Source organism: Megalobrama amblycephala, linkage group LG11 (genome assembly GCF_018812025.1).
Source record: "Megalobrama amblycephala isolate DHTTF-2021 linkage group LG11, ASM1881202v1, whole genome shotgun sequence".
Taxonomy (NCBI): domain Eukaryota; kingdom Metazoa; phylum Chordata; class Actinopteri; order Cypriniformes; family Xenocyprididae; genus Megalobrama; species Megalobrama amblycephala.
This window is the reverse complement of record NC_063054.1, coordinates 39,766,735-39,780,557: the sequence shown is the minus strand read 5'-3', so window position 1 is coordinate 39,780,557 and position 13,823 is coordinate 39,766,735. Positions and strand designations below refer to the sequence as shown.

The 13,823-nt window shown below is 38.0% G+C and overlaps 1 pseudogene; it reads left to right on the top strand.

Moving 5' to 3' along the window:
- The first annotated feature begins 8,049 nt into the window (after positions 1-8,049).
- LOC125278822 lies at positions 8,050-8,926 on the top strand (annotated as a pseudogene).
- Positions 8,927-13,823: the final 4,897 nt, after the last annotated feature.

The following is a 13,823-nucleotide window of genomic DNA, read 5'->3' as shown; positions in this document are numbered from 1 at the left end:
AATTAACAAAATTAAAGGGTTAGTTCAACCAAAAATGAAAATTCTGTTTAATTACTCTCCCTCATGCCGTTCCACACCCGTAAGACATTCGTTCATCTTCAGAACACAAATTAAGATATTTTAGTTGAAATCTGATGGCTCAGTGAGGCCTCCATAGCCAGCAATGACATTTCCTCTCTCAAGATCCATTAATGTACTAAAACATGTTTAAATCAGTTCATGTGAGTACAGTGGTTCAATTAATATTATAAAGCAGCGAGAATTTTTTTGGAGCACCAAAAAAACATATTAATGACTTATTTAGTGATGGCCGATTTCAAAACACTGCTTTAGGAAGCATCAGAGCACAATGAATCAGTGTATCGAATCATGATCAGATCGCGTGTCAGACTGCCAACGGTCGAAATCAGGTGACTTTTGCCACCTTCGCTGACTTCCTCCAGAGTGACTGGCTAAATAATGAACACACAAAAATACATTAGTTAAGAGCTTAAACACAAACAGCTATGAAAGATAATGTCCTCTACATTAAGTGTGCTCTCATACCCGGTTTACCCAGACATTGTGGAGCTGTGCTACTCCAACAGGTCACAGTCTGACACAGGACACCCTGTTCAGCTCCTCAGAGCTCCAGAACCGGCCTGGTCTGCTCTTCTACAGGCAGAGCGTGCAATCTGGAGCACATCCACCAAATACTGGAAAAATTAGCATTTGCACACAGTTTTGAATGCGTTCAGCAAAAACATGTTCATGCTGATATACCTCCTCGTAGAGCCCTCTTGGGTTCATCTGGGAGATTGCCCAGATTACCAGTAGCTGGTAAGATCTGTTGGTCTGATCACTCTCTAAATAATTGTTCTGGCAAGAGCAAAGTCTGTAAAATGTTAAAAAAACAAAACAAGAAACAAGTGGTAATCTCATTGACTGCTAGTGATAAAGTTTTGCTGTAAAGATATTTCAGTTTCACAAACAAATATGCTGCATTTTGTCTGAGAAATAATAGACACTTTCTCATTTCAATCACATTTTGTAAAAAAGAAAAAAAGTAATCGTATCATGAAACCAGTATTGTGATTCGTGAGGTGAATGAATCGCGATCTTCTTGGCGCTCTGTGGCATGACAGTTCGCTGTAATGCTTGTGATCCGACCATCTCTTCCGCTTTACTAGTTACCCAAAATAAACATGAATGAACATCCGAAAGTATGATTCAGTACACATACAGTACAACTTACCAACCGTTGTTTCGACAGCAAAAAGAGGTCAACAAAACGGCTTGTGAAAATGTCACATTTAGTCTACCTCAGAAAAGCCCTTCAGTGTCACAGTATTAATACCACTACTATTGATATTACATATTTAGACATTTAATGGTAATGAATAAAATATAATTATTATTATTATTGTTATTTCAATTATTATTGTTAACAGTATTAATAACATTATTTTACTTTATTAATAAATAGTAATTCTAAATAGTAATAGCAGTAATAATAAATAATACATTATTATAATTATTAAATCCTAAAGCATTTGCCCAGTCATAAACCTTCATTCCAGTGATATTCTTTTGTATTGGGTGCAGTTTTTTTTTCTTACGTTCTGCTTGTTCCCGTCTCCTCGACTATCATACGACCCCTAATGCTGATTGGTTGGACTCGGCCTGACTAACTTCCAAACATAGTTTTTGAAATACTACTGAAGTGCCCCTGTAATGAAACAGAGTAATAATATCACCACTAGGGGTGCAACTAACATAAACAGAGCTTTTCAGGTGTCTAACAGTAGTTTGCAGGTAGATAAAGCAATCAAATATAAAATAGCACTGCATATTATCTTCACTGTATAAACGCATTGAATCTGAGAGCTCATTTAAAATCCCGACACGATCCACGCTGCTGAGAGAGGCATTTCGATAGAATATGTTAACGTTATGTACTGCACGTTTTCCTCTGTTACAAACGCACAACAAAAATGACAGCGGTGACAGCAGAAAGAAAGCATCTGATCATAGCGATGTGGATATGTTTGCATCAGCTCTATTCAGTGCTTCAGTGAAGGCATGTTTATTTAAATAACACTTTATACACAGGGCTCGACAATAAGGACTGCCCGGGGGCCAGTGTGAACGTTGCTCAGGCCAGTAGATGCAACGGTCACTTGCCCAATCGGGCCAGTGCTGTAGGGTGTGCGATATATATTGTTTATGATATCATAATTGTTTATTTAACGATCTGAAATCAGAGTATGTCCCTCAATTTACAAAACCAAACAAAAACATCCATTGCATGCACTATGTGACATAGTCTAGTAACAGTTAGGTTAGACTAGTGCGTGTGCATATTTAGATTGCACGCTTTGTCCAGAATTCAAGATACAAGCTGTGAGGGTGCCCCTGTAAAGTATAAATGTATACATTACAAATAGTTTAGTGATCTTTTGTTTTCTGTTGCTAACCTTTTAAAGGAATATGGCTGTTCTTGATCACCTCCACAGCTAAGGGTGTTTCTTTGCTAATGGTTGAAGGGTCTATGCCAGCGCAATCGGTGTGTAACCATTTGTTGCACAGGTCACACTGAACCCACTGCATAAGTTTGATATGTGGATGCAGTTCTGAAAATATAAACATTATTATCATTTTAAAAGCAGCAAAATTAATTTACAACATGATAAAGTTTATTATGCTACACTATGTACTTTTTTCCTGTCTTTTGATAAACACAGGCTTTTATATCCTGGGCCATGCAGGTGTTGGTCATGCATCTTTTCTATGTATCATTAATGTGTTTTTATAATACACCTGGTACAGATTACAAATGCAATTAATCCATCAATATAAAAGTTATTTTTCAAATTGAAAATACACAACAAAGTTGACTCACATATATGACAGTCTAAACTTTGTCAATATTTATCTTAATACAGGCATTTGACTAAAAATACTTGTCATCGTCCCATAATTCAACGGGTCTTCTTGTTATTAAAATGAATTGTCATTACCAATAATTAATTTTTAATTTTTCTGTCTTTGTTAATCACAAAGTAATGCAAACTAGGATGCCAGGTGTATTCAGAGCACCACCATTACTGTTTACAGAATGGTGCGCTGTGATTGGTTGATCGGATATATTGCATTCTTCAGAGAAGGGAGAGTGGCGTTTGTCGTGTATTGGAAAGAAAGGGAGGAAATATGACAGAATAACACGACAAAAATCACATTTCATGCAAAATTAATAAATTACTTTTCAATACCGACCAGATACAATACTGATTTTTTTATTTATTTATTTTTTTTAAATGGCGTTTATCGAGTTTTGGAACCAAACTCTTTGTGTGTGTGTGTAACCCTTCTGTTATTATACATGTAGTCAAGCATACCTGAGGACCTTGCACACTTGTGACCTTGTAATGGCTTTATTTTGTGTGTGTCTCTACTACAAAATGTACACATCTGTGTACAAGGCAAAGACCTGCGCATGAAGTGAACTACAGTTGATTATAGTATGTTCTTAACATTCACAGTGCAGTGTGACATTTCTTATGAGGCAATTACATAAAACACTGATTAGTCACTGAACAGTTAAGTACTTACATTCTGAGTTTCTGCAGCAATTTAAGCAAGTTCACAGCCATTAAATAACTACTCAAACTTTAATATACAGAAAATGAGATGATTGTAGTGTGAATGTGAGTATATTGCTTATATTATATAAACTGTGTGTCTTCTGAGATACTTATAAAGGTTTGTAAAGCAAACATAAGACAATTTTAAGCACACTTACATTATCATTTATCCAAGGCATGTTCTTGTTTGGGTCTTCATCTAAAAGAGTGGAGGGGAAAACATTTCGCAATATATAGTGTTGCATATGCTGAAAATCTGTGAATTATTTCCCTCTCTCCTCCAGGCAATGTAAAGTTGTTTCAGCTTGCCCTGTAGTTCAAAACACAGAAGCCATTAATTCCATGTAAATGAATAATAAAATATTACATATTTAGTTTGTTTACTGTAATCTATTAATTGGAAGTTTAAAGGGCACCTATTATGCCCCTTTTTACAAGATGTAATATTGGTCTTGGGTGTCCCTAGAATGTATTTGTGAAGTTTCAGCACAAAATACCCCACAGTTAATTTATTATAACCATTTGAAAATGTCATTTTTGGGGCCTGTTTTAAAAAGAGCTGTTTTGGTGTGTACCACCTTAAATATAAATGAGCTGCATATCCCCGCCCTGCCTTTGGATGAGGGCGTAACTTGCATACCTATGGCATAAACAGTCGGTAGAAGCAGAATGGCTGAGAATGAGAGACCCGCTGTTTTGAATGGCATTCAGCCGTACATGTTTGAACCGGAATCGGACCCAGATGATGAAGAGACTCCGGCAGAAGAAACACAATTGAGAATGGAGCAGGACGTCTCTGAATGGTTATTTGATACATTTATGTACTTATAGAGTTTTAATCGCGCCCCCTTTGCAATTATGGATGTGCAACACACACACACACACTGTGATAACGTTCGCGCAATTTTTTGAAACTACAAACACAAATACTGTGATAACGTTTGCTAAGTAAACATACACAGTTTTTAATACAATATCTTTAAAAAATATATATATATATATGTGTGGATACACACTATACAAACAAGGTTTAAATTATATACACAGACATTCTACGACGACGACAACAACTTTAGACGCATTTGTTATTGAACTGGCTGACATCGACTGAAATGACTATTTGCTCAAAAAACATTAAATACACTTACTTCTTCTGGAGGTGACGTTGGATCGCGAACAGTAGGCAACGATCCACACTTGAGGATTAACTTTGAAGCAAGACCTGCTTTGAATTGACCCTCGTTCTCAAAACAGTCAGTCAAAAAATGATTCGCGCAAACATAAACGTATTTTGGAATTTTGAGTGGCGCCTTTCCTTCGTAAATAAAATCCATCCACTGCGTTTTCAGTGGCTCTGATGTCGGAAGTAAGTGAAAACTACTATGTTCATTATTACATCCCACAACAGAACACTTATGTTTCTTAGGAGACATTACCGGCTGTCATTGAAACAATGGAGGATGGTTGACAGATCACCGAGGGCGGGGTCTATGCCAAAACCAGATTGTCAATCAAACCACGTGGGTGGGGCTTAGCGCAATTCTACGTCACAGTGAGAGCAATCTTAGAACAGGGCGTTCTGAGACAGTGCTTATGAATTATTGAGATTGTAAAAAAACACTCGGTGGATTTTTCTCATTCTAGGGTGGTTTTGCTCACACACTGCCAACACACATTTATGGTCAAACACCATGTAAAAGTGAATTTTGCATAATAGGTGCCCTTTAAAGGCATGCACATTTAGAGAAATATTGATGGATTGTCATACGTTTATGTCAATTTTCTATACAGAGGAGTAATATTTATTAAATTATTACCCAAAACGCGCTTGTTGTCCTCATATTAACGCTGTATACACTGACTACTGTTTACAACTCATACCTGCAGCCGGAGGGCGCTCTGTGCACACTAGTCCACAAATGCTTCACGGAAGAAAAAAACATACCATGTGACCTCCAAGGAAATAGCACAGAGATCGCTGAAAACATCAATATATCTGCAAATCTACACTTTTGAAAGTAATAAATACACGATTGTGACGATATGTAGTTTATCTTTGTTCCTTACGACATGTCTGGTATTAATAATAGATAGACTATATTAATAATGCAATGCTAATCGAGATAGCTTTTCTCATTGTGCAGAATAGCATACAATGATATATTTTCTGTCTAATTTTTTATCCGAAGCCACATCACATTAAAGAAGGTTATTTAAAACAATCGACTTGTAAGTTTGGAGCAAAAACATGGTTTTAATCTTATAAATTGTCGTGTTTTGTTGGTGTGCTAAGCTAACATGCTAGCGAGCCCAGAGATGCACCTGTTATGAGCTACGTTAATGCAAATAAATAATTTTGAATTGTACAGCTCAATGATTTTTTTTCTTTCTTTTTTTCAAGAAGGGCATTAGATACAGTTTTAAAGAAGGTGAAGTGAGAAGTTTGGTAAAAGAAATGAGGGATTAAATCTTGAATAGTAATTATAATGGGGACAAAAGAAAAGAATAATTTGAGCCATAAGCAGGCCGGAGAGGTGTGAATGTGTTCAGGGGAGACTGAAACTGAATCGGGCAATTATCACCACATGACAAACGAGACAATACACTTGAATAGATGCTTAGATGACGACAATAAACACCAGTTAGCACTTTAGAGTCTTTTCAAAATAAAATCACATGACATGGTCTTAAAAACGTAATAAATCTCAGAGTTTTAAACTTATCATCTTCAGATTTGAAATGTAACATGGTCAGACATGTGGCTTTAGCTGCAGTGCATTTCTAGATTGCTAAAAGGCCAACTTCACTTTTATTTCCATAAAGATATTTCATAAAAATTAATTTCTAATAACTTTTCAAAAATGTTAAGCTATTTTTAACTATTTTCTTCATTGTGACAATAATGTGCAAAGGGTTCATGAACTGTATCTGTTTTAGTTTGGGTATATCATTTCTTGGGATTTTCCAAAAGCAGGGGTGCTGGCTAACAGGTTAATGCAGTTCATCTGAGGAAACCTTTCACTCCTCAGACTCTCATTCTGGTTTATACTTCTGAAAAATCATTTTAGTGTATTTCATTTACATTGAGTTCACACTTTAATTCTTCCTCTAATCTACATGTAGCCTATACTGGTGATTATACTGGATTTAATACTGAACACTACTTTGATATCTTAAATATGAGATGATTCTGTATTATTAACTCTACTTTGTGCTGCTCTTTATTTCGAAAGGTTTTGTGATCATTGTCTCTTCTGGCCTAATTTCACTCCTGCAATCAATATACTTATTATTAGAAAATCAAACTTTCAATTCATATCTATCATATTGCTTATATGATAGATTATTGCTTAAATAATGTCATATTGTGAGAAATAACAGTATTGTCTTTCACTAGAGCAGTTTATAGGATTTTCTCATACATCCTGACTCCAATAATCAGTTTCTAACAGCAAACACTCAGAATAAAGTATTGATGATCCTCAGACCATCAACACTCATTCAACAAGACATTCAGATCATCAGATCATCTCACACTCTTTATTTCAAGTCAATAGTTCCTGTTTTCACCTCATTTATTATGCTGATGTCTTCAGATCTGCTGTAAATTGACACTTAAAGCTCATTTCATTGCTGTCAACAGACTGAGGGGATTTGATGGTGTTTATGTCTGTTTATTTCTGTATTCATGCTTTCAACTGTTTTTCTTACAGTTCTTTACAACTTTTCTAGACATCTGCCATTATTTTAATGAAGAAACAGAATAAAGTTTCCAAGGAATTGTGGTAGCTAGATGTAAACAAAGCATGGCAGACCGTATGGTGCTTATGTTAATTTATAATCATTTCCATCGCCAACGATGCCTATTGCTCGCTTATTTGAGTGAAACGAAGGAGAAAAAAACGGCACATAAGGCAAGAGAAGCTGTTATACCTTTTATTTTATGTTATTTGTATATTTAGAAATGTATTTGGTATTAATTTATTCTTATTCTAACTCAATGGACTGAAAACTAGCTAATGCTAGAATAGCTGCTGATAATGCATTACATTTGCAGATTAATAACGTTAGAGCAATACCTTATTTTAATGAACGACTTGGCCCTTCTGTAACGTTAGAGAAACCTGACATCTGAAGGCATCTGACCACCAGCTTATGGGCATGACCAGCAATGTGAATGTGAGAACTAGACGTTTTGTCTGCTTAACTCTCTCTCTCTCTCTCTCACACACACACACACACACTGACGAGGACTACAATCGTTAAGTATTAAAATAAAATCTGAATTGTCTGCACAATAATTATTTTGTTCATTTAATTAAAGATCGTGCCTAAGTCCCGACTGATTATCCCCTGATACGTTTCTCAACATAGCCACACACACAGTTACATAATGCCTAAACTTTATTGAAAACACATAACAAAAATGGAGAAATTTCTTGTGAGGACCAACAAGCCAACCGACGCACCACCAGCTGCAAAAAAGCTTCGAAGGTACGATGAAGCATACCTGCAGTTTGGGTTTACAGTCACGGCTGATCTGAGACCTCAGTGTGTCGTGTGTGCCGAGGTGCTGGCAAACGACAGTATGAAGCCCTGCAAATTAAAAAGGCACCTCGAAACAAAGCATACTGGCATTAAAAATAAACCGGCTGAATATTTTGAAAGAAAGCTTGATGGCCTCCATCAGCAACAGGCAACCATTTCAGTGCACAGCACTGTGTCTAAACAGTGTTTGGAGGCATCGTATGTAGTGGCCAAAAGAATCGGTAAACTGGGTAAACCGCATACAATCGCCGAGACTCTCATTTTGCCAGCAGTGCAAGACGTGTAGAATAATGATAGGCGATAGTGCAGCAGCCAAACTTGGGCCAATACCCCTGTCCAATGACACAGTCGCTAGGAGAATTGTAGACATGTCCAATGATATCAGAGTGCAACTGATAGAGTTCGTAAAAAAGAGTCCTTACTACGCACTGCAGCTGGACGAATCCACTGATATTGAGCGTGGCCTAGCTGCTCGCGTTCAGCAAGTAGCTCCACTTGTGAAATGGACACATTGCATGGTCCATCGCGAAGCACTAGCTGCTAAAAAAATGCCAGTTCTCTTTGACTCCGTGCTGAACCAATCCGTGAAAATGATAAATCTCATCAAATCACGGCCGCTAAACTCTCGCTTGTTTGGGGTCCTATCTGCCAGGAGATGGGGTCAGGGCACGAACAGCTGCTTCTGCACACTGAAGTTCGCTGGCTCTCCAGGGGGCGGGTGTTACAGCGGTTGTATGAGCTGCGAGAGGAGGTGAAGTGGTTTTTGACAGAAATCAAATCAGACCTGGCGAAGCATCTGGATGACACTATGTGGCTTGCGTCTCTGTCTTATTTGTTCGATTATATTTGACCGCTTGAATGGCCTGAACCTGTCTTTGCAAGGCCGCAAAACTCATATTTTGCTCCTTGCAGACAAAGTGCACGCCTTCACACAAAATCTAGACCTCTGGCATGGCCGCATCAGTCGAGGGAACTGCGACATGTTCCTCAGCCTTGCAGACTTTATCACTGATGCAGGCATGTCATACGATTTCTCCTCCCTATTTCAATCAGTGTCTGAGCACCTGTCAGCAATGAGAGAACAATTTGAGACATACTTTAAAGAGGATTATCGCTCTTTTGCGTGGGTTCGAGATCCGTTTGTGTGCACAGCAAACGAGCTATCAATTGATCTGCAGGAACAACTTATTGAGCTGAAGAGTGACAGTAGACTGAAGGAACTCTTTAGCTCCTGCCCTCTTTCGTCATTCTGGGCAGCACTGATGCAGGAATACCCTCAACTCTGTGACGTTGCCTCGAAGATTCTCCTTCCTTTCGCGTCGACATATTTGTGTGAGGCAGGATTCTCAAAAATGACTGCACTCATAACGAAATACCGCAATCATGCACAAATCGAGGATGATTTGAGGACCTCCGTGAAGTTGGCACCCCATAAAGCTAAATAATCCCCAAAACTATGTCATTCGTTTGTGCTACGTTTGTGCTGATTTGTGCCGCAAAAACGAACGTTTGTGCTGGTTTGGTGTTTGAGATATTAAGCATTATTTTTTTGGTCGTATGACGTCATTCTCCACCCCATGTCGTTCAAATCGCTTCAAACCGGTGCCATTCGTTTGTGCTCGATTTGTGCTGGTTTGTGCCGTTAAAATGAACACTGTAACTGTTTTCCTATATAACAAATTTAATTTGGGAGCTGTGACGTCATTCTCCACCCCATGTCGTTCAAATCGCTTCAAACCGGTGCCATTCGTTTGTGCTCGATTTGTGCTGGTTTGTGCCGTTAAAATGAACAATGTATCTATTTCCCCTCTTTATTAATAACAAATATAATTCTGGAGCTGTGACGTCACTCTCCACCCCACTTCGTCTAAATAACACAAAACTGGTGCCGTTCGTTTGTGCTTGATTTGTGCTGGTTTGTGCCGTTAAAACAAACACTGTAACTGGTTTCCTTCCACAGATATAACAAATTTAATTTTGGAACTGTGACATCACTCTTCACCCCATGCCGTCCAAATTGTTTGTGCTCGATTTTTGCCGTTAAAAGAATCCATGTAAGTGATTACCTTTTTTGAAAATAATAATCAAAAAACCCAATCTCGATTCTCCACACTATGTCATCTATGTCTCAAAAACTGGCATCGTAATTCGTTTGTGCTTGATTTGTGCAGGTTTGAAAGAACCATCGTAAATTATAAATTGATCAGTCTTTTATATATATATTATTAAATTATCATACTTTTTGTTGCTGATCTATTCAACTCTAATGGTGATTTGTTATCTTATGAATGTTTTATGAATATCTATTCTTTTTAGACATTGCAAAATCGTTGGCGTTCCAGTGACGTCACGCAAGCAAGCCGCGCTCTCCGTCCATCTCTCCATCTACATACCTGTCTGGTTCGATTGTGCTCGCACAGGGCCGCTGCTGTCATTGTTCTTTTCTTTAGATATGGGAATGTGTTCACATTCTGATCTGTGCTAGATATTATCACATATCGACATTTGTTCTTAATATAATCACCAATTCACTATATGTAATGTAGAGCTGTAGTGACAGTACTAACACTGAAGTGTGAATGATGCTTTAATTTTGTCCAATAAAAAATAAAAATAAAAATATGTAGTGTCTTAAGTTTTCTGAATACTTTTAACAGCTGACAGACATTTAAAGGCTTTCTGCCCCCTTAAAAAACATTTGTTTACCCTAAGCACTGCATAGTGGGAAAACAAAACAGGAAAGGACATCTGGCTGTGAAAAAGGTAAGCATGTGCTCTGAGATAAAATTCTAAAAAAGTACTAAAATCATGTGTGCTGATCAATACAATTTACAGGATCATTTTAAAAAATGCAAGAAATTGATAGACATTTCAAAGATGTGAAACTTTTTATTAATTTTTGGGCAATAAATAAACGTATAATGTCCAAATTATCCTCCACTGGTCACATTAATAAGAGTAGGCCTATGACATTCTTATGCCATGCCATTAAATACATTAAGTTATTAGTAAAGATGTGTACAGCAATATACATGTCATGGCAGTAAAAGGCTAGATATTATGTAGAGAAAAAAAAAACAGCAATATACAAGTGGAATGTGTGACGGATATTGACAGAAAATATTGTCATCCATCCTGTACTGTCTATCTTTAGAATGCATTGTCTTTTCAAGCTCTTTTTGTAATGAATTGTTTTAGTTGACAAAAGGATTCTTAAGTCTTAATCTGATCTATGTTTTTTTTTTAATTCATTGATTTTGATCCATACCACTGCAATGAAAGATGAACAGAAAACAATTATAAGTTCTTTATTTTTACTGAAATATAAATAATTTAGTCTGTTCTTAAAAGCATGACAAATTCACTTGACAGGTTCACTAGTCATAAAAAGTAGAAATATCTAAATACGGCCAATAAAAGATGGATGACAAGATAAATCTAATTGAAAGGAGCAGATTATTAAAGGCACAAATATAGCAGTTCCAACAGAAAAGGTGTGGGCAGATTTAAGCCAAAAACTAAACAACAAAGTTTCTGCAAAGAACCTTTACACCATTGTCAAAACAAACAGGCATAACCTATGGCAAATCCTCGAGCTAGGCAAAATTGACAAGGAAATCCCAGATCAAGGTCCAAATACTAACAGCTCACAAGAAAGCTCTGATGATTTCCATTCACCAGAGTCAAAGGAAGACAAAAATCCAGAAGGTCAATGCTACGACATTACATTTGAGATAAGTATCTCTCATCAAAAATGGCAAGAAATTTGGCCTGAAAAGGTTTCATACAATGAAAAATCTCTCAAGTCATGTAAAAGAGAGTACACCATACTCAAACGCGGTGCATGGACACACGTCATGTATGAGGAGATTTGGAGAAATATCAAGACCTCATGTACTCTCAGATTCAGAAGAGCAAAAATTTTTCCAAATGTTGCATCTCACTACGTAGACATAATTGGGCACTGCACAGAGTGTGATGCACAACTGTCTATAACAGCAGAGAACATGCCAGCAGATAATGAGCCAGTAGTTCTCAAATGCATAATCCGCAATGTTGATAACAGTCTCCATACTGGCAAAGCAAAACGCAAGTTATCAGGGGATCTGAGAACACGCGTGTCTAAAGAACTCTGGGAAGGCCGAAAACCAGCACATGTATGGCGAGCAGCTGAGGCTTACAAAATGATGGACGTTGGTGACCCAGAGCCTAGCCACCTACCAAATCTGGCAACATTAAGAAAAGCCAAACAAGAGATGGGTGACAAAGAGCTTGGAGACAAAGACCCAATCATGTCATTGCATCTAATAAAATACAGTGTACCCCACAATGGAAGCATTCATGACATAGGCCTTGATAGGTTTTTTTGTCATTACTGGACCCCATCTCAGATGCAAGTTTATCAAATGAAATCCAAGTACCCTGGCTCATTTGTGAGTTTTGATGCAACAGGTACAGTTGTGAAAAGACTGAGAAGACCTTGTGGCAACTCTGGGCATGTCTTCTTTTATCAAGGAGTTTTGTGTTCACAGGGAGAACATATTCCAGTAGTGCAAATGCTATCAGAGAGCCACACCATCAATTCTATTGCCAACTGGCTCACTGAATGGCAACGAGCAGGTGCTGCTGTGCCAAAAGAGGCAGTCTGTGATTTCTCCTTGGCTTTGCTTGGAGCACTGGTTAAGGCCTTCACTCCTTACCCAGACTTGAAAACATACATCAATCGGTGCTTTGGAGTGCTGGCAAGGAAGCCCGAAGATCCAAAGTTACCACCTTGCTTCATCAGAGTAGATGTTGCACACTGCATCAAGCTCATTAGCCGGTGGGAATGCCGAAGACAAAGAGGAAACAGAGTTAGAGAATTCTATCTACGAGCCATGGCACAACTTTTACAATCTGATACACTGGAAGATGCAAGGGAGCTCATTCATTCAATTGCAGTTGTTGCCTTCAGTGAATCAGAAGGAAACGATGACAAAGGTTTTCCTGTTGTCTCAGAAACATGCAAAACACAACTGAAAAGACGATTTTCAGATGTGGTGTTGCCATGTGCCAGTGAAGATGACCATTTAACAGAGGTGACCGGAATCGAGGAGACACTCCACACAGATCTGAAAACATGGGTCACAGAAATCTGTGAAGAAAGTAAGATGAAAGCGGCACATCATGGTGACAGAGACAATCTACATTTCCTTCCAGAGATTGTCCCAAATATCATAAGAATGGCATGCTACCTACCTCTTTGGACAGCTGTGATGGTTCCACACTTCAAAAGTGTACACAACACTGCAAGCTCTGCAAATGTAGAGGCTGAATTTAAAAACATAAAACATGGTCTTTTCAAACATGAAATCCTTCCCATTCGAAGTGACCGTTTTGTCATACGCCACCTTGAGTTTCTTGAGGGAAACATGAGGCTGTCCTCTGCACCGGTGAAGACAACAGAGCACATTGAGACAAAGAATCAGAAGACAAAAACTGCCCATTGTGAGCAGGACACAGAGGTTAAGCAAAAATTAGTGGAGGAAGACCCTGTTGAAAACTGGAAAGGCCTCGGTGTTCCTCTAAAAAAGCGACTGTCCTACCTGACCCCTTGCTCCGAGTGGTTGCACGCAGACATAAACCTGAAAAGAAAAAAGACAAAAATTAATG